At 41.7% G+C, this 24,485-nt stretch overlaps 1 protein-coding gene across 2 annotated transcripts in view; it reads left to right on the plus strand.

The window, feature by feature from the left end:
• The window catches only part of znf469 (zinc finger protein 469), a 93,079-nt gene that overhangs the window by 31,863 nt on the left and 36,731 nt on the right, over positions 1-24,485 (plus strand). Inside the window, exon 2 of one of the 2 annotated variants that reach the window (XM_080027784.1) lies at positions 19,378-19,596. The exons of the other annotated variant lie outside the window; for it this stretch is intronic. The gene's annotated coding sequence lies outside the window, so the exon portion shown is untranslated. The remainder of the gene's footprint in view (positions 1-19,377; positions 19,597-24,485) is intronic. 2 annotated transcript variants of the gene reach the window in all.

Below are 24,485 nucleotides of genomic sequence, written 5' to 3' on the forward strand. Positions count from 1 at the left end.
TAGTATACTATACTCAAAAAACACATCATACAGAAAGAACGACTGGCTGCAGGGTTTAGGTCTAGAGCATTTTATGAGTTTCTGTGCTTGCATGTGTGTTACCCATGTGAATGCAGATAGAGAGCCTGAAGGCCACAGACGGCAATGTGTGTGTTGTTGTAGCTCAGATAGTGTAAGACAGTGTGGCTGGTAAGGTGGCGTTGAAAGGATAATGTGGAGGATGGTAAGAGTGGGCATATTGAGGAGGATGGTGTTGATAACCCAGTGAGTTATTGAAGTTCCCTGAATAACTGCTGTTATCTACAACTGAATATGAAAGTTGAATTCAAGTATAAAGTATGGAAGTGACAGAGAACAAATTTTGACAGATGCAGCAGAGGAAAAGAACAGTAGATAGGGACGGGTTTGGGGGATTGAGTAAGGAGTAATGTGCCGAGGCAGGAAAGAGGAGCAGGATGCCACCATCTGTTAGCCACATGCACACCCCACAGCAGTCACATAAATCTCAGCCGAGCTCAGCAATGCAAGGCTGCATTCCGCCAGGCTAAAGGCACTGGCAAGCTACCTAAACAGAAATGTGCAGTTTATGCAACATACACATCCAAGTCATACATTCAGGGCATATACCATGTCAAAAGGTGTCACGATGAAACCCAAAAGGATAGACCAGGATTGATCTAGGCGAAGTTTGAGAAAATGTAGCCTATTACAAAGCCTTTCTTCATTGGGGAATTGGGTTATTGATGGCTTGCTGAAAATGTAATTAACTTGCCTGCATGTACAGAATTGAGCAAGGCTCAGTAGAACGGTTACACCATCTACACACTCTTTTTAAGCGTGCTACTGTCACAGTTGCTTCAAGAATTATAGTTTTTAGCGTTTGGCTAGAAATCTGTAGGAAAAATACTGCAGCTAGGCAACGGTTGATTTAAAGGTTGTTTATCAAGGCAAAGTTCTTCTGTTCTTCTGGTGTGGTCTCTTGGCCCTACTATACACTAGGAACAGTGTATGTGCAAACACACGGGGCACACACATACACGTATACACACAAACACACGCAGTCACAGGTCACCAAGGTTCAAGTCGAGCTCAAGCAGGGCAATGTGTGAATAAGTTTGGTGTTTCCTTTGCTGTACAGATGGGCTAGAGACTTGCAATGGCTATCCTTCCCATCAGCCCTGTCTTTTGAAAGTTGCTATGCTACATTGCGAGTGTGTTTAGCAGCTTCCACGTCAATGTCACATCTCATGCCTTGCTCCTCTAGCCAGTGTAATATGCTATACTCCATATTACCAGCATATATAATTAATGTCATATGAGCCCACATAAGTGTTGTTTGCACAGGTAGATGAGTAATGGAAAATGTATTTTTAAGATGTTTGCTTGATAACGAATTGAACAGTTTTCGTCTCCTTATTAAGTAATATATTTATTAATTATTAATTAAGTAACTTATTGTTATCCACCATACTTCTTCTTCTTACTTCTTATTTCTTCCGCCGTTTTTCTAGCTCTATCTCCTCCCACACCGTTGCACTTAGACATGCAAAAATTTCACAGAACGTGCGCCCCAACTCCACGGGGTGTGCTGTTATTCAGTTTATTGATTTTCCACAAGGGGGTGCTGTTATTAAGCCCCGACTGAAAAAAGTTTGATAGGCCACGCCCCTCACACCATAAGTCCAATTGATTTCAAAGTGTACTTGAGGGTGCTGTACAAAAAAGCCTCTGGAACCATATAGGTCCGTCTGGAAATAATAATTAGCATAAACTGAAAAACTGATTTTTAACCACAACTTTCTCAAATCTTACAGTATTGACACCAAATTTCTCACGAAGGCTCGGGGGACTAAGATACACATGTCCATAAAATATTAGTAGGCTAGCTTTAAAAAACATGGCCGCCATTTACTTAGTTTCGGGGCTTAGCAGCTAATTGGCCATAACTCATTGACCATAGGTCCAATCATCATAAACCTTGCTGGATATGTGCAAAACAGGTGTGGTAGCATGTAACGTGAGGCTTGTCGAGATTAACCCATAAGGGGTGCCACAAATGCAAAAACAATAGCTCAGAAATGCAATGTTTGACAGGCCACGCCCCTTTCCCCCTAACTCTGATGGACTTGAAATGTATTACACACATACAGCTCATGGTGCTCTACAATAAATATTTATTTTTCCTTCTCTAATTTGCATTAACTGAAAAACACGTGACATTTACTTTATGGATTTCCAACTTAATACCACAAAATTGTGTGCACAGCCTTAGGGGACCGACATACACATGTGTATAAAGTTTTAGCGAGATAGCTCAAGAAACATAGCCGCCATTGACCAAAACGTCTTCGCGAGAGCGGCCATTTGCTGCTGATTTGCCACCACAGCAACTGTCCAATCTGCCCCAAACTTGGGACTCGTCTTCAGAAAGCGCTTCGAGCCGGGCCAACGGAGGGGGCGCCGCGGATGCAGGGCTGGCGGTCAGCGCCAGGGGGGGCCCATTCTTTTGAAATCTCTGCGGGATTTTCTAGTTGATGACTGTTATTTGTTTGGATAGACTATGGACTACAATAGTTAATTGTGCTTTAAATGAGTTGTAGTTCTTTTATCTTTCCTTCCCCTTAGCAGTTCTATAGTCTAGTTTACGTTTGGATTATAGTGAAGCGGCAGTGCTGTAGTGATCCTCTGTCCCCTGATGTGACTTACAGTTGTAAGTTTGACCTTTGATCTTCAACAGCTCTCTGAAAGCCAAGTAGCGTTGTAAAACCAGAAGTTTTCCACATTTCTTTGTACTTTGTCAACAACTATAAATAGAAAATCCTTGTCTCTGAAGACACCTCATTTTATAAATTACAGGGTTGTGGAAATGTTGTCTTTGAGGGGCAGAAGGTTCTCAACTCTTGATTGTAATGTAAAGAGGCATGTTATTCTGTGAAACATCTTGCATGTCTGAAGCTTTTATTTTTTGTACCGATTTCAAGTTGTCCAAGGATCTATAGAATGTGAAAGATATGTGGTCTTAAACAAATCTACTTTTCCATCTTACTGACACATATTTTTGGCTTTTCTGGTATGATTTCACGGAACAGTAGATCAATTGAAATCATTGCTGGTGAAGAAATGATATAATAACATAGCAGCTAGAGATGAGTCACCACTAATTTCACGTTCCCTTTCATACCCACTGTTCAATTGTACCGTTGAAGCACTGTGGGTGAAAAAGCCCAACCAATGAGAAAGCCCTGTCATGACATCACAGACATGCAGTGTGGCTGATGGCTGGATAAGAACGTTCTAGAAAAAAGATAGGAAACACTACAGCAGAAGCAGGAGTTAAACGCTTGTTTCATTAGTAGTCCAGCAATGATCAGAAGGATTGGTCGGAGTGCGATATCCAGCCAAAGTCTTGCTTATGAAGCTGGATCATAGTGACACTCTGCGGTATCCTTTAGGATAAGGAAACCATACAATAACCACAGCCCTGGAAAGTGCCAAAGCTGTACGTCCATCACCAGTCCTTCATCAGCATGCTTCTACTATGAGGCTATACAGCCAAAGTGGCTGCTTGCCTTATCCTCTGTATATAAAGTAAATGAGGTAAAGTCCTTCTATAATTGAAACCTATGGGGAACACAGGGACTATGGATCTAAGGTATTGTTCAAGAAAGTATTGGTAGACAGCTGATTAATCTCCAGTTTTCTGAACACATTAACAAAATAGCCAGCTGATGAAAGCCTCAGCATGCAAGTTAAAGCTCCCATATTATACACTTTTCGGTTCTATTATACACCATATTATATGGTCTTAGTGGTCCCTAATACGTTTTTCTTTAATTGTTTGCTGAAAAAAACTTTCAGATAATTTATTGTACTATGCTGATGTTCAGCTAATCTCACAATGGCCTATTTTTTAAAAAAGAGTTGCAGGTCCCCTCGTAAATATACAATCTTTGAGCTCCCCCCGCCCCCTGTCCGGAAGCGAAGCCAGATACGCCTCGCCCTCTGTCTGTCAGGGCCGTGGACCAATAAGAAATAGGGGTGTGGGCTGCACAGTGGAAGCTTCTGGCTTTACGGTTTGTGAGGTCAGAAAAGGGGATAATTCTGACTGGAGTGTTTTTGGGGGGAGGGGTGGGGGTTTCAGAAAAGGGGAGAGTGAGAAAAGGAGAGATTGTTATTTTTTTTTATATTTTGGCAGTCTCTAGGCACACCGTGGACGCATGGATATGTTGGAACACATTTAAAAAGTGCATTTAGCATAATATGGGACCTTTAAGTATTGGTCCAGCTGGATTTGCTCCAACAACGAAGCCAGCCGGCTGCCCGGTGTCTATTCATCTTTGGTTTAAGCTTCATCATGCTAATTTAAAGTCTGGTTTACCATCATAAGTGCATTTATAAGAAATACTGTAGCTAAATATTTCTCTCTTAATGCTGAGGATTTATAGCCCAACGTATCATTATGTTGGACTGATCATGCAGCCACATGTTCGCTCAGCAGCTGCAGGACTGGGACAGCTGTGACTTCCTGAGTCCCAACTAGTGAAACTGAACCAACCAGACTAATCCAAAGCAATCTCATTCTGATTTGAGATGATGCCGTTTACATTAAGTTGTTGAAAGGCCAGAAAATTGTCACGATCAGGGTTGTTATCTTGAAACTAATTGAGAAAAGTGCTCAAGGTTGCATTGAACATCTCTAAACATGTACTGCACAGCTGGTTGTAAATGTTCCAGGTATTTAAGGATTCAGAGCTCCTGCCTGGGTATATTTAACATATGTGACACTACTCAATGAAATTAAAATTATGAATGGTTGAGCTAGAGCACAAATCTATGTCCATAACATCTACGTATCTCTATTTTGTCCATAACATGAAATTAACAGCAAAATGAATGAAAATAAGAGCACAAAACACTTGCTTGTCCCACCTTATCCAATAAGCTTGAGTGAGTTGACACTGTTGGGCATTTAAGGGATTGATCAAAATAAATTAAATGGAAGAAACACAAGTGTCATACTGCTACTGGCTGTTCCATGTGTCCGCCTCGCAAAGCAGAAAACTTGTTCATCTTCCCTCTTTTTATGTCTCTCTTTTTCTCTTTTACTTCTTCCTTTCATCTTTAGCCAGACATTTTTGGACATGTAAGATGTAAAAGAATTTTTTTTTTAAAGAAATGCAGGAAGGCAAAGAAGAAAGAGAGGACAGTTCTAAAGGAATATGGCTCGTATTAATCTGGAAATATTGCTTTACCTCATCTGAACTAAATTACTGGCCTGAACTTGCTATCCTCAGAGAGCAGGCAGAACGCCACCGGCAGCCCAGATGGGCAAGGAACGGTCGGCAGATCTGTCACAGTGACCACGGTGAGCACATGAACCCCTGGTCTCTGCTCTGCTGCCGTCCTTTTATACAGCGGATCAAAAAGTGCTTCTTTGTTATTGTTGGGTTCAGATTTTATACTCAGGGGCAGCGTCTCTGGAAGATTATCCAGAAGCTTCGGGACTTTTTCTCTCTCTATTTCCTTGTCTCTTTGCTGCAAGTGTATTGTTATGAGAACAAAAGACTGTCTAAGCAAAGATGTGAAGGTAATAAGAGCTGATATTCTTATTGTAAAATATTGGGCATATCCTTTTTGTTTAGACAGCATTTTAACAATTCTATGGATGATTTAAGAACACTGTCATCATAATGCCTGTTTGTTGTGTGAGATCCAAGTGCATGTTGCTGGAGGTTATGAAATCTAAAGTTAGACAAGTGGAGTTGGCGTATGGTGTGGCTAAAGCTTGCCAAGGCTTGTGGTTTCCAGTGGTAAGGAGCAGAGGCAGGCACAACAAGGGACTGTAGCCTCTCTCAATGCTACCCCTCGGAATTATAAGGTGTGATTGCACATGCTATAAGTAAACACTGGTCCATGCATCTGCTCTCTCCTTCAACCATAACTGTGCAGAACTAATGTACAAATATGTCACTATGCTATACAGTATAATAAGATAAACTGAAGCCTCAGACTGACAAGAGAATAATATATGACGTAAAGTCTATGGTTAGTTGCAATGAGTCAAGGAGCGCTCTGCAGATGCAGAGAGGCTTTCTGTCTTGTGTCGCTTGATCAGAAGGAAGTGGTCAAAGGAGGGGGTGTGTATTTTGTTCTCTGCGATTTATTTCCGACAGTGATCTTCAGTGAAAGAAACGTTGAGTTTTAAGGAAAAAGCCTCATCCTTTAGTCACTAAGCCAACTACTGAACACATACAGTACATACCACACTGTATATCTGCACTTCAATCATAAGAGTGGAGAATTTAGATTACAAAACATTTTATTTGTTATCTTTGTTTTCATCAGTTTTTTACCTTAAGTGGTATTTGTTAAGTGTTTTTTGTTGGATAAATATGTAAAGCAGGATTACTTATTTAGTATCTGCCCATATAAAGTCTGATTTAATATCAATATCTACCGACATAATACAGCTGCATGGTGCATTCGTAGCCTGAAGTAATACTTAGCAAATCGATTTACCTATGTTTGACAGCTGAATAGCTCTGCATTATGACAAATAAGCCTTCATCTCAGTTTTCATTTTATGGTTTCCCATGCCTATAGTAGTTTGTATAATGTCCAAGTTTAGTATAATATCTATGGAAACAGGAGTCAGAGTTGATATGTTGTGTAAAGTTTAGCTAGGATCTAGACAGCATGATGAAAACATTGAAGGTCAAATGCAGCTCCCTCCGATAGCAGCAGGTTTGAGAAGTACGGTATCCCCAAGACAAAGGTAAAACATTTTTTCCAACTTAAGCATGTTAGGTGTGTTATATTCAGTGAGATGTCTTTAACAGTTGTTGGACTCAGAAATGGTTGCACTAACCTAAACATGAGTTTTTTGTTAAATATCCTATAAATGAAGTATTTCTTAAATCGTCTGGATGCTGTTACTGCAGACCGGATCAGGACATTTCTCCTCAATATTCTTTTAAGAACAACACACATTACATCAATAAGATACAACAAGTAATGCCTACAATATATACACATACAACATATACGCAGAAGGAGCAGTCAGGGTACAGTAGCTTGCATGTGACACCCTGTGAGGGGGCTGAATTTGTTGAAATTCAGCATTTCTGAATAGTCAATGGGTTGATATGGAGAAATAAGACAATTTTGTATCCTGAGCATTAAGACATCAGTGGTGTGTGTTGCACCTCTAGACTACTCATATAGTTGCAATGATATTTGAATATTACATCAATTATTATTTTCTAACCCTCTTTTCTTTCTGCCAAGTACAATATTGTGTTTAATGGATTTGATAATTTTATTATAAAATATTTTTATCAATAATGTTTTTTTCATGAAACTTGGTGTTGCATTTACATAAAAAAAAGTCATAGTTTTTCTACAAACTGAGCTTTTGAGGTCAGCTGGCCAGAGCAGCTCAGTAAGCGGTGTGAGTTGTGGCATTGATTGATCTATAAATGAAATAGAGCCATAGGACATCCTTCTAAGTGAACATGTGGCATAAATGTATCAGATATTTTCTTACCTCCTTATTAGAGGTCCTCCACCCAATATCCCTGGTGGCAGTCTCACTGACAAAATGACTAGACACAGACGGTGTCTTGACGCATGTCATTGCAGGATGACATGTGAACTCATCAGGATATGTTACTGTTAAGTTTCCTAGCATCAATGATCATCACTTGTTAAGAAAAGAAAATAGTTTCACATTCACCCCCCAGATTGGCAAATTTCCAGTATTGTACTTCTGCTGTCACTATAGCCTGTTGCCCAGTGTGTGCTAAAGCATCAATTGACCCAGCAAGATGCCACAGATGTGTGTGACATATTGTACTGTCTGTATCTACAAACAAGCCTGCCTGATATACTCAAAAGCAGGCCCATCCTTGTCTTGTAGAAAAGATGGATTATGGTTGGTGACTCAGGTGTTTCAGTTGGCTTGCATATAGGTGACCTCTGACCTCAGGTGACTTATCCCCATGGGAGAGGGAAATGTGCTTGTGAGAGGCCCATCCGTGGGCGGCAGAGTGGTTTTATACACAGACTGGCATTATCTGAATCTCCTGCTCCACTCAAAGGACAGGGCCACTAAATATACCCTGTCGGGCCTTCCCAGGCTCCTCTGGGCTGAGGAGATGCGGCCGCTGCTTGGGCCGAAGGCCAATGACATGGCTGCCGACCTCCATGGAAAGTATTTTTAAGGTCAATTACAGGGTACAGTGCCTTTGGATGGCCGACTGGTGCTGAGGAGGCCTCATATTAAAGGTTTATGTGGAGAAGGACCAGAGAAGTCTGACTCTCCCCAGCTCCCATTGTTAACACATGCTCACCGAGACAGTGCACTCTGAAGGATTCCTTGGGTGATGCATCAACGTGGGTGTGTGTGTGTGTGTGTGTGTGTGTGTGTGTGTGTGTGTGTGTGTGTGTGTGTGTGTGTGTGTGTGTGTGTGTGTGTGTGTGTGTGTAATTTACCAAGAAATTCTCATGAATTATGCTGTTATTTAAGATTTTGTAGTGGTCTACCTCCCTCTGACAGATAAGAGGAGGACTCATTAATCATCTAATAGCAGCTATAATCTATTGCTATAAAAAAACTACATTCTACAGAAACACTTACAATTATTGCCCTCTGTACCATGGGTTGCATCAGAGATTGTTCGATCAGTGTGGTGATGTTGATTTCATGTGGATGAATGATGCAGACAGGCTAAAGTGGCTCTTTGACTTTAAGGTATTTGCCCTTGCTGGCTATCTGGAGAAGGCCTGGGCCAAGAGAACAAAAAACAATTATAAATGAGATCTTTATGTTTTCTTTTCTTTTCTTTTCTTTTCTTTTCTTTTCTTTTCTTTTCTTTTCTTTTCTTTTCTTTTCTTTTCTTTTCTTTTCTTTTCTTTTCTTTTCTTTTCTTTTCTTTTCTTTTCTTTTCTTTTCTTTTCTTTTCTTTTCTTTTCTTTGCGTCTGTTTCCTTGTTGTCCTACTGTGAAATGTGATCACCATTTACAGGAAGTGAATGTTATCATTTGAATTTGATACAGTTGTTGGTGTTTTATAATCCCGAAGGGGATGGGTCCTTGTTTGGACATGACACAATAATAAAAATTCATTCATTCATTCATTCATTCATACAACACTGGTTTCAAATTACACGAGTCAGAAGCCTCTGATATTCTGTAGGTCTGTGACTATTGTTGGTTGGGTTGAGCAAAATGGGCCAAGTCCTATTATCTCAATACTCTGTCAAATGTCAATCAGAGCATATGTACTCAGAGGGCGTTTTTTGTTGTTCCACCCATTAACTATACTGCTCATTCCAAATAATAGCACACTGCTCTTTGTTCACCTAACTGAGGACTAAACTTCTTACCACCCCAGATGCTTTCTGGGGGTGGTAGTATTTCACTCTGTGGGGAACTGGTTTGAGAACGGGAGTGTGGCTGGTTCAAGTCCAGCATGGACCAACCAGTTGTTTTGGAGTATTGCACTCAGCTGGAGAGGTTCAACTCCTGGGCACAGTCGTGGTGCCCTTACGAAATGCACCGAACCCCAGACTGCTTGAGGTGCATTCTATGGTACAGCCCCCTTGCTCTTACATCTTTCCATACATAAATAAGTGGGTGTTTACTGCAGTCTAACTAGGAGATGACGATAGAAGTTGAGGGAAATTATTCTGTGTGTGTGTGTGTGTGTGTGTGTAGGTGTTGATTGTTGTTTTTTTGGTTCATAAGCTACGGCTTCCTGAAAGCTCAACATTGCATATGGCTAAAAGTGGTGAAAACAACACTGAACTTTAAAATGCACTTTTGTGGATGTTGACCATCCCTACATTGGAGTGGTACTATAGGAGGGTGCTACTATTAACTGTTTTCATCTACACATGATCATGTGAGTATTGTTTTAAGATTAGACACTAGCCCCTTTTATACAGAGATTGCGGCATATTGACGGAACAACATCACTCCAATATGCTGGCTTTGCTTGCTCCTGTGTTATTTACACAGAAACAAGCAACCCCGGCCTGCTGGCGCATCAGTAGCCCCTTTTACACAACGTTCTGGAATGAAAGAGGTGCTTGTAAACAGCGTCAGCTGCTTTACAACAACAACACTGGCCGGTGAATTGAGAGCAGAAGTGCTGGAGCTTGCAGTAAGAGGGCCGTATTTTACTGTCCCCGTGATGTGCCGGTTGATCTCGCTACGCGCTGAGTCCAACATCACTGGGACTGTTAACCAAACTGACAAAATCAATCCGCTCACTGCTTCACCTCTGTGTCTGTGACACGTGTGTGTGACAGGTTGGCTGTGAGCTAGTCTCTTTGTGAGGGCAGAGATCTGCCAATCAGACATAGCCTACACATACACACAGTGTGTGAAGTCACGTTACTGTAGACAGAAATAAAGTGTGGATATACGCTCAGACTTAGGATAATAATAGCGGCGGCGATCCGGTCGCAGCCTAGCTTAGCTTAGCATAGCCTAGCTTTCCCATTGTACAACTCTGCAAAATTAAGCGTGGGGGTTTGGATTGAGCAGCGGACCTTATGACCAGCTAGATTATATGCCGTTTCTTTTATTTGGTGATTTTTACGGGACATCAGGCCGCCGTGGTTAATGTTAAACACACGTCCTTCAACTGCTAACATGGTCGCATGTTTAGAACGTAGGCTATGGAACGTCAAACGCCCCCCTGTTCCGCAACAACAAGCTGGCCGCATTTATACAGAGAGGCGGAACTGATTGTGTCGGCAATCTTACTACCCCCCGAGGTAGTAAAATTCTCGGAACAATCTCTCGCACCTTTCTTCCCTCGTTCCGCAACGGTCGCATTTATATAGCAGGGCCGAAATTCCGGCATATTCCCGGCTTTCACTGGCTGTGTAAAGGGGGCTCATGTAACTTGTAATTTAGCATTATATTGATTTAGGTTGCTTTCTATGGTGGTAAAATCCCTTTTCAGAAAGAAGGCAGGGTTCATAATGTTGGACTGGAACACAGTCTCAACAGAATAAAGCATACTATTTTCGTCCATACAGACACAGACGGATAATAAACACAGAATAACAAACACACTTTGTTACCCATTAGAGGGCTTATCTTAATCCTCCGCTCCCACACAGTCCCTCACACATTCACACAAGCCCTATTCTCTCTACAAAGGCCACACACACACAGACCCACACAGCTGACCAGCACTCAATATAATGAACATACAGCAAAAATGATTTTGGTCCTTTTCATGATTCATTTCAACATGACTCCAGCCGGCCATAAATACAGGCCTGTCAAAATGTGTTCTACCCCACAGGGAGGGGAGTGGTGGAAGGTACAGTAGACACCATTCACCTCTCAGTGTGTTTGGAGGGGGCAGAGGGAAAGTTGGAGTTGGTGGCTTTGGTCTCCGTGAAGAGTGAAGTATTGATGGGACAAAAGTGAAGGGAAGGATTGAAAGGCCTATTTGTGCAGATGAGGACTCTGTGTTTGGTTTGCTGTGGCTCTGCTACAGGTCAATGGCAGCTCTATCCGCCCCTCTCTTTTTCAACCCAGACGCTTTAAACAGACAAAATGAAGGCACCGGAAGTTGAGACCTAGAGAGGAAACATCAGCATGTGTTTTAGTATTTAACTCTAACACTTTATCACTCTGCTCCAGACGTAAATTAAATTTTGAGATAGTTACCCTCCAATTAGCTACAATTTAGCTTGAGACACCAGTCTAGCAATGCACAGCATAGTGATTATGTTGTTTGCACTGTGTGAACATGATTAGCAAATGGATTGGGTTTTTTAAGTGTCCTGGGATTAAAATTAATTTGTCCTACGCCAAGTTAATTAAGTAACATTAGAAAAAAGGATGAGAAATGAACCAAGCATAAAAAGAAAATCCTATTGATGTTCTTCAGTTCAGTCAGATAGTAGATGTTATTTGTGAAAGATAATTGTAGGGAGAACATAAGATTCTTGTGTGTAATTTTTTTGTCCTGTAATTCTTGTAAATGCCTTTATCAGGACCTTAGTTGTCTCTAGCCCCAACCAGTTCAACTTTTATGTATTTTTTTGTTATTTGCAATATGTATCTAACCACAACCATACCCTACAGTATATTCCATGGGCAGATATAATAGAAATTAAACATTTTAAAAATGTATTTATTTCCCTTTTCCACGACTCCTCCTAGCCCAAACCCCCACACCTTGTCTCCCTGGGAACATCCTCACTCCTGGTCCACATGGCGGGGCGAGTACACATCGCCAAGCTGCTAAGTCTACACTGGCTGGGGTGCCCCGTGTTTGCCCTGGGGGAGAGCATGTGCTCTTGGTTGCTGGGCCTTCTGGGTCAGAAATGGCACACCAGGGTGTGATGGGCTCTGCTCGGCTGGTAATGGCCATCATATGTGTGAAATTCCCAGTGCTGAGGCTGGCCACTCAGCCCGGCACCACCAGAGCCCAAAAGCTGCACAGACAGAGGGAGGGAATGGGTGTTAGACCTTTTGGTTAGCCACCATCACCTGTGTCCGAGTTGAAACCCACACTCTGATTTTTTGCTGGGGCACTTTCTTGTATCACTGCACACACATTGCACTCATTTTACTAGTCCTTGTTTCCATAAAAAACTGATGTATTTCTGATGTAATAGCTTAACATTATTGTTTTTATTGGACATTTCAGATGAAAGTATAGCAGTCAGTGATTAATTAAACAAAGTCAATCACCCTTAGCGCCTTCTAATGCAGTGTTTCCCCGCAGGATTTTTTCAGCAGTGGTTGTGTGGTCCCCGAACTCTCTAGGGGGGTCCGGGGGCATGCCACATCAATGCTATTTGATGTTTGATTGTGATGTTTGCATGCTATTTAGCCACATATATTGGCCTATTTAAAGCCCTTTCAGCAGACATTCCTAGCTGTCCACCTGGTGGGAACGTAGGCAATATCCGGATATGACACATGCAGCAAAAAGAAATTATAATAAAAAATGTAACCTAAATTGATTTGCAAATAATTTTTATAGCAGTGGCAGGAAAAATATAGCAGCGGCGACCCTCCGCTGCTGTGTGAACGTGGGGTAAACAATGAAATAGTAGTAGAGTTAGTTGGTGTTGTTGGAGATAGGAGCCCTGGGTGTGTCAGCAACATTACCTGCAATGACCCTGGTAATGTACATTCACTTTACAACTGGGGTACATATCAGATATCATCATTGTGCAATATCATTGTACGTCTTGGAAGACACACTGTGCTCTCAGTGTACTTCACAGGTTCTATGACACTTTATTGTCAAGTCTTGTTTAAGCAGCAGCCCCGTTTACCACACAGTAATGACTGTGTTTGCTTCGGAATGCAGCAACTTGTGGTACACAGCCAGCTACAACATTTGACTGCACTGCCATCTTGCCATGGCTACACTGTTTCATCCTTATTTCTTTCAGAAGTCCAGAACTGGTTCCTAAATATGATCTCCTGATGATATCATATGAGGAAAATACAAGTTGTTTTGTATTGTTGGGGAAAGTTACTTTATTTTCTATATTTAGCTTGAGGAAATGATAAACAATAGGTCCCAGTTTCATTAGTTTTTTGACCCAGGTGTAACTACCTGTTGGGAAGTTAGAATTCTCTGATGTATTTAAAACACTTTGTTTAATATTTAAAAAATAGAAAGGAGATGCCATTTAGACCCATTACACAATAGGCAGTTTGAGGATATGGGTTGAATTTGGGAAAAATGTGTTTCTGTAATGCCCTGTTTGAACTCATACTTGTTTAGACTAGTATACTACAAGCCATTAGTGTCCTGATATGCAGAGGCCTGAGGGCTAGGTTTAAACTATCTCCATATTCATCATGGAAATATTAAGGAGTCAATCATCGGCTCCATAACTTAATACATCTCACAAAGGTTTTCTAGGGTAACAACAATAAAAAGGCTCCTGTCTTTCCATACCCCTTGACTCTGTGTTTCAGGTCATTCAGTGTGACATTTCAATTTCACAACTGAATTGGATTGAATCCTAAAGTCTTATGTAATTACAGTTGTTATCAAATGGAAACTTGTTTCTGATGCACCACATACACCTTTCATTCTATGTACCACCTTTTTGACTCACCCAATCACAAGCTATTCTTGGAGTTATTGGTAGTTAGTTTTTATATTTTTGTTTTGTAGTTTGATTCTGTATGGTAATATAACAGTCCCTTTTGGACTTTCCCAGCTTGGTTGTTTTACCGAATGTATGTGATGCCAGTCAGAGCTTTTTTGTGGCTTTTGAAATCTAAATCACAGAGGAAGCCTGTTTTGGCTTTTGTGTTACAACGTTTGATGTTGTTCTTTGTCCAGACTGCCCTGTATGAAGGGTGTTTTTAACCCAGTGATGTTAATACATTTACCAATATCCTCTTTTATATGTAATGCTGTCATTTTAAGTGTCATAATCAATGCTTTCATGGACTCAGGAAGACATTTGAGGTTTTCTGATGATCTATCTCTCTCTCTCTCTCTCTCTCAACCGGAAGTATTCTCATTAAAATCATTGTTTGTTATAAGCTTTTTTGCACCAAGCAGCAAATGTCATTCTCATCACACATGCAGCCTGTGTTTAGTTGTTTTCACTAGTTTAAATTAATATTAATAATTCATATACATTTTGGAGTAACTACTCTAAAAACAAGCCATAATAACATCATCAGTTATAAAATCAAGATGCACAGCGGTTCTCCCTTCCATAAACATTGCCTGTCTGTAAATGTCCCGTGTAGATTACAGCTCAACTCAGCCCCCAGTGGCTGGATAGAATAATGTATCCTCTCAGCACATTCCCCCCGCAGTCCTAAATCACAGTTTTAGATCTAGAAGCCTAATCACATCTTCTCCCTGCAAAGTGTGACTGACAGCCTGTCATTACTGCTCTAATCCTCCTTATTATATGGCCAATGTGTGCTATTTTTATTTATTTACTATCGTTATGGCGGTGACAATACTTGATTACATAGTAGACAGTAAACAAACAACATCTTTCAGAAGGAAGATTGATCTTTTCTCTGTAACTAAAGTGCCAGATTAAAGGCATTAAAGACCACAGAGAGTCTGTCTGTGTATCTGGTTTTGGAGGATTAGTGTTTCTTAGCAATGAAATACATTCAATATTTTTGTATCCCCTTTCGCTATCATCACTCTGGAATTGTGACGGCCATTCCCTAAGTTTTCTCCATAGTTTTGCTCATCACGCACCTTGACTCTAATGCTCTCTAGATGGTAGACCACCTCACCCAGGTCCCTTAACAAACCAAGCCCATGAATCTGGTCCTCTCGTGTTACTACTGTAGTGTGAAACAATACGATTCATCTCTTTCCTATAAGCTCCTTTGATTATTGACTATCCTTATCTAAAACAACATAAACTCCATTTTGCCTGACACTCTTGGTTAGTGGTGAGTTGAAGTTCATTTTTTCTCACCATCCCTGCCTGCAATTTTCTCTGTCGCTCACATTACTCCGAACCCCATGACCTGTCACCGGTTATCTCCTTCAAATATGTGTGGTCTTCAGATAGTATATCGTTCCCTCACACTGTCTTCTCATCACCCCTATGATGGCGCCATTGATCTTCTCCCTGAAGCCACCCTGCCTTCCATCTGTCTGTGAAACCTGTCCAATCCCTAAAAGGAAGCTGTGGAAAAATAAATCTTCAATTCCTTAACTGCTGGAATCATCAGATCCTCTTCCGAGCCCTGTTGGGCCCTAGTTTCTTCTTTATAGCAAGAAGACAATACCTTTTCCCCCTGCATCAATTACCCTGGACTAAATAGCATCCCCATCAAGAACAAGTATCATTTGCACCTAATCAGTTCTGCCTTCGAACACCTTCAAGGAGCCCGCATCTTTTCAAAACTGGATCTCAGGAACTCTTACCATTTGGTCAGAATCCAGAAGGGAGACAACTGGGGAGATGGCCTTTAACATGCCCCTGACCAACCCCTTGCTGTTTTCAATGATTAGTATCCCTCAAACGACTCCATGGGTTCTTTGGATTTGCAAACTTCTATCAAATATTCATACTCAACTTAGGCGAGTCAAGTGGTTCATTGTTGAGGTTGATAATTCTCTGACCAGTTATGATGTCGGAAATCGTCAATTACTTGCCATGAGGCTTGCCTTGGAAGAATAGAGACACTGTCCGGAAGGGTTTGGAACACCAACAAACAACATGGATACCACTACCTGGTTTATTGGGAAGAGTACAGTCCTGAGGCGTGCACCTGGGTTCCCCGCCAGTTCAGCTTTGATTGTCCAAGACTTCCACCTTTGACAGCCTAACAGGCCTTGTGGGCGGCCTGGAGGTGTCCATTTAGGGGTTTCCTGCCACGGATGATCCCTTAGTGCAGTGCTTCTCAAATGGTGGGGCGCGCCCCCCTGGGGGGGCGCCGTGAGTTGTTTTGTTTTGTTTTTTAAAGTGCTAGCAAGCGCGATGTGTGCTTGTGTATGGTCATATCCGCGCGAAAGGCCACGATTTGCAGTAAATAAATGTCCACATGTGTCTCCAAGTGTCTCTGTAGGCTATTTAAAAAGAAATCAAGCAAGTAGACTAATGATAACATTAATGAATTATAGATTATCGTATCACAGAAGGCCTATTGGCATATAATAATAATACAAAAACACCACCATAACTATGTTTACAGTTAAAAAAATGTTTTGAATGAAACGCAAACCTCAGTGAATCATTTGCTCTGAGATTCACACAGACTGAGCAGTCTTTTTTAAATGTTACAAATTGAGCTAATAAACTGAACTTTGAATTTTTTTGCTGCAGAAGTTATCTCAGCTAATTTTTGTTATCTAATTTGATAATAAGGTGATTGTATGCAGAATGCTCGTGCCAGAAACTCATACAGTGGTTTTGTACAGATAAATAAATAAATATCAGCAGGTTCTCAATAGCATTTCAATTTAGGGGGGGGCGCGAAAAAATTTCTGTCCCCTAGGGGGGCATGACAGAAAATAATTGAGAACCACTGCCTTAGTGTATCCCTTGTTTATTTCCCCTCTCTTCCTGTGTCTTCCCTGTCCCTGTTGATCTCTCTGTGTTTGAGTGTGTGTGTTGTTCCTGCTCCTCCTCTCAGCACATGGATCCAGATCACGTGCACACCTGCCCTCAGCTCATCTAACAGCAGTATATCAACCCTGGCTCATTGCTAACTTAATGCCTTGAGGTGGCTTACATCTCTGGCCTCTTAATGAGTGTAGCCATATTATATTTTTTACTTCTGCCTGTTCTAGACAAATTCCCATTGCCAGTCCATCCACAGTCTGGTCGAGTGCAATAAGCCTTTCATACTTGTACCTTTTCTGTGTCTGTGTCCTGTGCTTGGGTCTGATTACACAAAATACACACACTCGACCAAGGCACTGCAGCTGTCTCAACCCAAACTCCGAACCTGGGCTTCCCCAACCCACAATGAAGGCAGCCCATAACCTTGAGTACTGTTTTGTGGACCTTGTTTAAATGTACATGTTAAAATGAAACATTATGCCACAGAGCCAGTCTGTATAGGTGTTAATGCTTGTTTGGGAGATTGCCAGAGACCTGTATAATCCCTTTTTACATCATCATGGGCTGCTTTTGGTCCTTTTGTACCATTCTTTGTTTTTTGAATTCCTTTAGATTTTTTAATTCAAAAATAATCTTGGTTTAGAATGGCGCACTCGTGTCTCCCCGCTGTCATTTTGATGATTACTGTTGAGTAATGAAAGTAACTGCTAGATCTAAGCCTTTTTGACTCTATTTAAAGTCGGTGCAGTCTCTTTCTGCGAAAGTACTTCAAACAGATCCCGATATGACAGTTCTGGTGAATGAGGTGATGTACTGTGGTGGTGTGTCTTTCTCATTTTCAGCAGGATCAAGGCTCAACTGTCATTCTGTGCCTGCAAATTAACTCTTTCAGATTCTTGGGGAATCACTACTTTGAACGTTTAGTTTTTTAGCTATTTCATGGCTATGACCTAGACCTATACAACAGTATTGTTTGGCCTCCAATGAACCTACGTTGTATAGAGTATACTGTCTGTTTTTCCTTAAATTGCATAATTTTCGCTTTGTCAGAAAGTTTTTCCTGATTACATTAGTATCTGAAACTGTTAAGTGTTACTTTATTTACCCTTCTTTTCTTTTACTCTGCACGTGGCTGTTTGTGCCCTGGCCTGTTTTTAACTGGCAGACTTGGTAGAGCTAGGTTTATGTGTGGTGGCACTGGGGGCAGGGTGCAGAGCTTGCCTTCGTTGAATGTACCCAGCCCCTCATAATTACAGACAGTAAACAGCTAGTGCTTTTAGGACGATTTCCCCCGTCTGATGGGGAGAGTTCACTTTGGTGTAAGAAGAAAAGGCAGAGGGGATGAGAAGGAGGGGGGAGATGGTGATTTTTTAGTTTGAAGACAGAAATTGTCATCTTTATTTTGGGTGTTGACGATGGAACCCGTTTGGAACGATTTGGTGAGACTTAGGAATTAGGAAAGTTTATAGACACACGAGCACATAAAGACAGACATTTTTTTCCCATCCTCTTAAATCTAACATACACACTCTTCAACTGTAATTCTTCTTGAGCAACCATCTTTTGATGTGATCTTTCTAACAGTCAGTCTTAATTAGAAGTTCCAACAACCCCTGGTTAAATCTTCTCTTTTTAATCTCCCTAAAACTGTCAGATTTATCCCCTGTCTTGCTCCAAGTCTCCCTCTGAGTGGGTCTGATTTTTTTTCCATCTGCATGTCTGTATCCTTCCTTCTGTCTTTCTCCCTCCCTCTTTCAAGTGAATCTCTGCTGCCTCACACTCTTCCCTGGGCTCATATTTAATTTTCCTCCTTCTGCTTTCCATCTTGGTTTTTTACTTCATACTTATTTAACACCTCCCACTCACATTTCATCTTTACTAAATGCATTTTCAAGTGCTTCACTGACAAAAATGTTAAGCCGAAACAACTCTGAGGCAGTGAACTCCAACGTAAAAATGTCAACACAAACAAATAACAGTTTGTGGATCCAATCCATATGTGCTGTATGCCATCTCTCTGTCTCCTCACCTCCTTCCTCATCTCTCTCTCTCTCTCCCTCTCTCTGTCCCTCTCTGTCCCTCTCTCTCTCTGTGCTGGCAGGCAGTGGGGACGGCAGATTTTCTTTGGCAGTCTGCTCCCCCCTTCTCTTGGCCGGGACAGGCCCTGGAGCGTGCTACTGGCTGGGAGTGTGGAAGGGAAGCGGGGAGGTATAGTAGGAGCAGGGGAGGGAGGGAGAGAGCTTATGGGAGGAGGGAGACTGGAGGGGTGGAGGCGTGGTTTGCAGCTGGTAATGAAGTCTTCTCTTTTCATCCTCAGAAGGCAGAGTGTGAGCGGACGGGCCCAGGGTGGCTCCACTGCTTTCTCTGCCTGTGAAGTGTGCCGAGCGCCGCTCCGCTCTGCTCTGTGTGTGCTGCTTGTGTGTCTCAGCGCCGGTCTCACCTACAGCTGAGAGACACAAAGAGAGACCAAGACTGAGAGAGACCGCTACAGTCATGAGGCTTTCCCTTATATCGGCTTCACAGCATTACTCTTGAGGTAAGACTTCAGACAGTCTCCTCTTCGTGTGCTGCTCCTGTCTGTCTCTCTCTGCTCTCCTTCACTGTCTGTCTGTCTGTCTGTCTGTCTGTCTGTCTGTCTGTCTGTCTGGCTGGCTGTATGTCTGTCTGCCTGTCTGTCTGTCTCTGTTGATTGTTGTGGTAGGGGGGTTGGGGTGAGCCAAATTAGGTCCCTCCCACTTGTGTGTGTGTGTGTGTGTGTGTGTGTGTGTGTGTGTGTGTGTGTGTGTGTGTGTGTGTGTGTGTGTGTGTGTGTGTGTGTGTGTGTGTGTGTGTGTGTGTGTGTGTGTGTGTGTGTGTGTGTGTGTGTGTGTGTGTGTGTGCGCGTGCGTGCGTGCGTGCGTGTGTGTGTCGTTGGTAGGTATGTGTGTGTTTATGCATGTGTGAGCAGGCACACATGAATATACTGTGTGTCTGTTTTTGCACATTTCCTTCACTGTTTATGTACGAATGGCGACTGAGTCAGCATTCTGTGATAGGTTTATGTTAATGGTGATGAATGGCTCCTACCGGTTAGGCAAGGAAGAGGGTCAGATAGGGGGCTGAGACATTCTGGAAAAAGAGAGATGGGACATTTGATATGGAATGGGATCCTTAGCAACAGTTGATATTCAATGAAAATTTAGTTTTCCAGAATTGCATGGGTTGGTCAGATGTAAGTTAATGTCACTCATGGTTACTTTTATTGTTTGTCTGGTCTTTTGTCAGTGTAATATACAGCCTTACTATAATACTTCCCTCTTCTTTCATTTTATTTCATTAATTTTATGAATTGTTAAATGTTGTACATGCTGATGTGACTGTGACTGAGTGTGTGTGGGGACACGTGTGGAAATATTTATTAGGACTCTTGATTGCTGTTTAAAGTAGATAGATGTAGCAGGCAAAGGAGGCTCATCTCTGTAAATAAAAAAACTACATGAGACAATCTGTACTCATCTGCAGCCCAGTGACACCAGGCTTTGAAGTGATTTCAGTGGATCTGTCCTCCTCCCCGCTGGGCAATTCAGATCCGGCCTGCAGCTCACTCACTTTCGTACACATTCCCTTGGAAATCCATCCATCTGTACTCTTTCACTCACCTCCTTCGTGATCCTATCCACCCTATAAGTTCCTACACAACTTGAAGAGGCCTTCACCTCAGAGCAACACCTCCTGTATTCTCATACACAGTATTCCTATGGTTTTATTCTTCATCGCCACCAGTCAGACACACTTCTAGGGGAATGGGTCTTTTCCAATACCTCTCTCCCGGAAAAAAAACCTAAGCGACTTTCCATTAGCTTCTGCTGGGCCATGAGAATTATGGTTTCTCAAATGAATAGTGTACAGGGGCCCGGCTTAATTGAAAAAACACAAGCATGGTCTGCCATGGAGGAGACGGTCCTTGTGTCACTGTTGAACTGTGCGAATGTACTTTCCAGAGCTGGCGAGGGGGAGAGGAAAATACAAAAAGAGCATGAGATAGAGGACAGACAGAGGGCTGAAGCAAATACAACTATGAAATGAAAAGGACTGACTGAAAACATTGTGGGTACTATACAATTTGAATTGGGAGGTAAATAAAGAGGGATCATCAGGGACAAAGAACAGTATAGAAACATTCATTCTGAAGAAACCCAAAAGAAGGAGAAAGCAGAGTATGTGCCTGAACTTTCCCAGTTTGGCTTTATCTGGTCTGTCAGCGAGATCAATGTGTATAAAAGGTGATTTTTAGTAGGATAGAAGGCAGGAAGAGGCCATCATGGGACAGTTTGCTTGTCATTAGGCCCCAGTGGGCAATAGAACCCACAGTAAAACCGGCTTGACCTGCAACACTGCATGATTTTCCCAACAGGGATTTATCATAACACCTAACCCTACTAAAGCAGTGTGTTCAGCTGTGAGGGTGTATGTATTGTAAACAGACAACCAGTGAGAATTTCGATTAGTTTGGTCTATGTTGCTGCTTTTTGCCATATGCACAATACTTGACATATCATATCGGTGTCTGCCTCGTTATCTTTTATTGTGTCTGCTGTCTCTTCTGCCTCCCCTTTCCTCGCCCTTCCCGCATCTTATATACCCCACCCCTCTCTGCTTGTGTTTGTGTGACATTATTGTGTGGCAACCCCATATGGTGATGATTGAGACCCTGTCATTGGTTCAGACGGCACATTTGTCACACACATGTTTGCCAGCCCCTGTTGTTACTAGGGGCTGCAAGGGAAAACATCTCTTGTTGACTTGTCCTCACTGGGTGGCTTATTTGTTTGTCGGGCCAAGGTGACCCCTGACCCCGCCACCACCTCCTGCCTTGTTGATGTAACTCTAGACTCCATGATAGTCTGAATGCCCTCACACTAGTTACACCACCACCAACAGGACACTCGGCACATGATTACTTGAGGGAGACGTATGGAAAGATCAACAGTTGCAACAGTAGGTCTTTTGAAGTATGTCTTCTAAGGGAACATCTTCGGGGGTCCTGTGATGAGGGAGTGTGAGGAGGTTGATAATTGAAAGATGACCTCAGAGAGTGGGGTTTAACACTCACTTTCTTTAACTTTTTTTTGTTAGTACACATGTGTATTTTCATTTTACCTTACCTAAGACTATTGACCATAATCCTCCAGCAAGTTACTGTACAAGACCAATTCATTCTTGTTTGTCGTTTTATTGTGGGTGATGATGGTTCTAAGGTTTGTTTATTTCTCAGCTCAGCAGGTAGTGTTCAGACCAGGTTACATAAAACAGGGGTGATTATTCTTTCCTTAATTCCCATGTTGAGTGATACGGTCACGACGTCTGACCTCCCTGGCAGCGCTGAGCAGATTTTCTTTAGGCTGCAGACAGTAGTGAAAGCTGACCAGTGACCTCACTCTCAGAAGAACAATTCTCCTGTCAGTGGCTTAATCTTCCCTTCATCACCACTGCTATGGTGTTGAATAATAACTGGTTGAGAAATATCCTCAGGAGATGATAAGTGAATGAAAATACATCTTATTGGTTTAATGATTTGATGTCTGCGGGCTTGGATAGGAAGCTACAGCCTGAACCAGCTTGTCTGCGACACACAATATATCTTACTGCTACGCTCATTTACATCTACAAACAAACACATGTAATATTTCCACCCCAGTGGACAGTGATGATAAAAGAGATCAATTCTATTTCAAGCATAAGGCTTAGAGGCAGTCACCAATTGGGGTCATACAGAGGTAGGCAGAAATTCCTTTAGTAATCTGATGTAATCCAACCTATTCAATATTTTCCCTGCAGTTTTTTGTAGATATGAACCAGATAATCCTTTCTTAAATATTAGAAGAGGCTTTAACTTTTGAATTATCAAAGAAACAGAGAATTTGTTAACTGTGTGACACTTCCAAACCATTTTGTTTTCCTTAAAGTTTTAATGATCGCTGGCTTAAGCGTACTGTAGGAATTCCTCTGGGAAGCACACCCTACTTTATTATTCTTTATTGCTAAAACATCCGGATTTGGCCCCTGGGAACGGCACTCCTCTCTCTGTATCGTTTGGAGTAGAAAAATGAAATAAATAAAAAAGTGTGGCTTCTTTAAGCGAAAAAACAACAACAAAGAAAACACAGCACCAGGAATGGGAAAAAAGAAAGGATAGCAAAAAATGCACCTAATGGCATCGCATTGAATAGTATTGAATATATAATGAATTATCTTATTTAAATTTCATTTGATAGGCTTCCCTGATTCGCTTCCAGTCACTCAACTTTGGAATCATCTGAGTTGGTGCTAAAACCTTTGAACACAGCCAAGCCTTAATCCCTCTGTCCATATAACTTTCAGCTAAATTTAAATTCATAATTGAAGAGTTGCCCTCGTGATTAAAAATCAACATTTTGTTGCTGTTGTAAATCATAACTGAAAAATATAGGCCTGCGTTAATTAACGATTTACAAATTTAATTTACAGAAAGTAGATATAGGGTATGTATAATAAGCTTGATTCTGGGTCAGCCCCCACTGATGTCTCGACGCAAATAGTATCGTAGTATGAATGAATGAATGAATGAATGAATGAATGAATGAATACTTTATTCCGGACTCAAAGTTCCATATAAAAAGACAATACAAATAGTAGTAGTAGAAACAGAATGTGTATCCATTATAATACCTACATTATATATTTTCTACTTTTGTTCCATATGCACCCCTCTCAGCTTTGCTCCTTTCATTTTATAAATTCAGAACAAAAGATAAAGTGTTGTTGCAAGGGCCTTGTATAACATCAGGAAACTCTCAGAGTTGCTTGAGCTGCCTATGCAGGTCTATTGGCATCTCTTTCTCAGCTCGGGTCTGCTGTCACCATCAAAATTGCTCAGCTTGGCAGCACCTGTTCACATACAGCATACTGTCTCCTCTAAAGCAACCTTGAAGGGCTTTAAAACTCAGAAAGTGTTTTAGAGTTATCAGTTATATTGTTCTCCCTTCTGTGTGGTGCCCTCATGAGCTGGAAGCTCTGTTAACCTTGGTTAGCCCACATCTCGAATTGGGCTTAAAAGTAGGATTTGGAGACTGTGGCTTCTTAAAGCTGAACAGACTCAGTGCAGTGCAGATGTGAAAGACATAACTGGATTTAGAAGAGAGTCCCTCAAGTTCCATCGTTCCAGCTCTCTCTCTCCCCACCGTCTTCCTCTCCACCTATTCCTCCATATCTGTGTCCTCTTCTTCAGGATGCATTCAGCATATTTTTCCTCCTGCCGTACGTCTCCGTTTGTCAGGTCACGCCTTCAATCTAAAGGGCCCCCTGAGCACAAATTACTTGAAGATATGTGTGTGTGTGTGTGTGTGTGTGTGTGTGTGTGTGTGTGTGTGTGTGTGTGTGTGTGTGTGTGTGTGTGTGTGTGTGTGT

Source organism: Ammodytes marinus (assembly GCF_949987685.1).
Source record: "Ammodytes marinus genome assembly, chromosome: 5".
NCBI classification, from domain to species: Eukaryota; Metazoa; Chordata; class Actinopteri; order Uranoscopiformes; family Ammodytidae; genus Ammodytes; species Ammodytes marinus.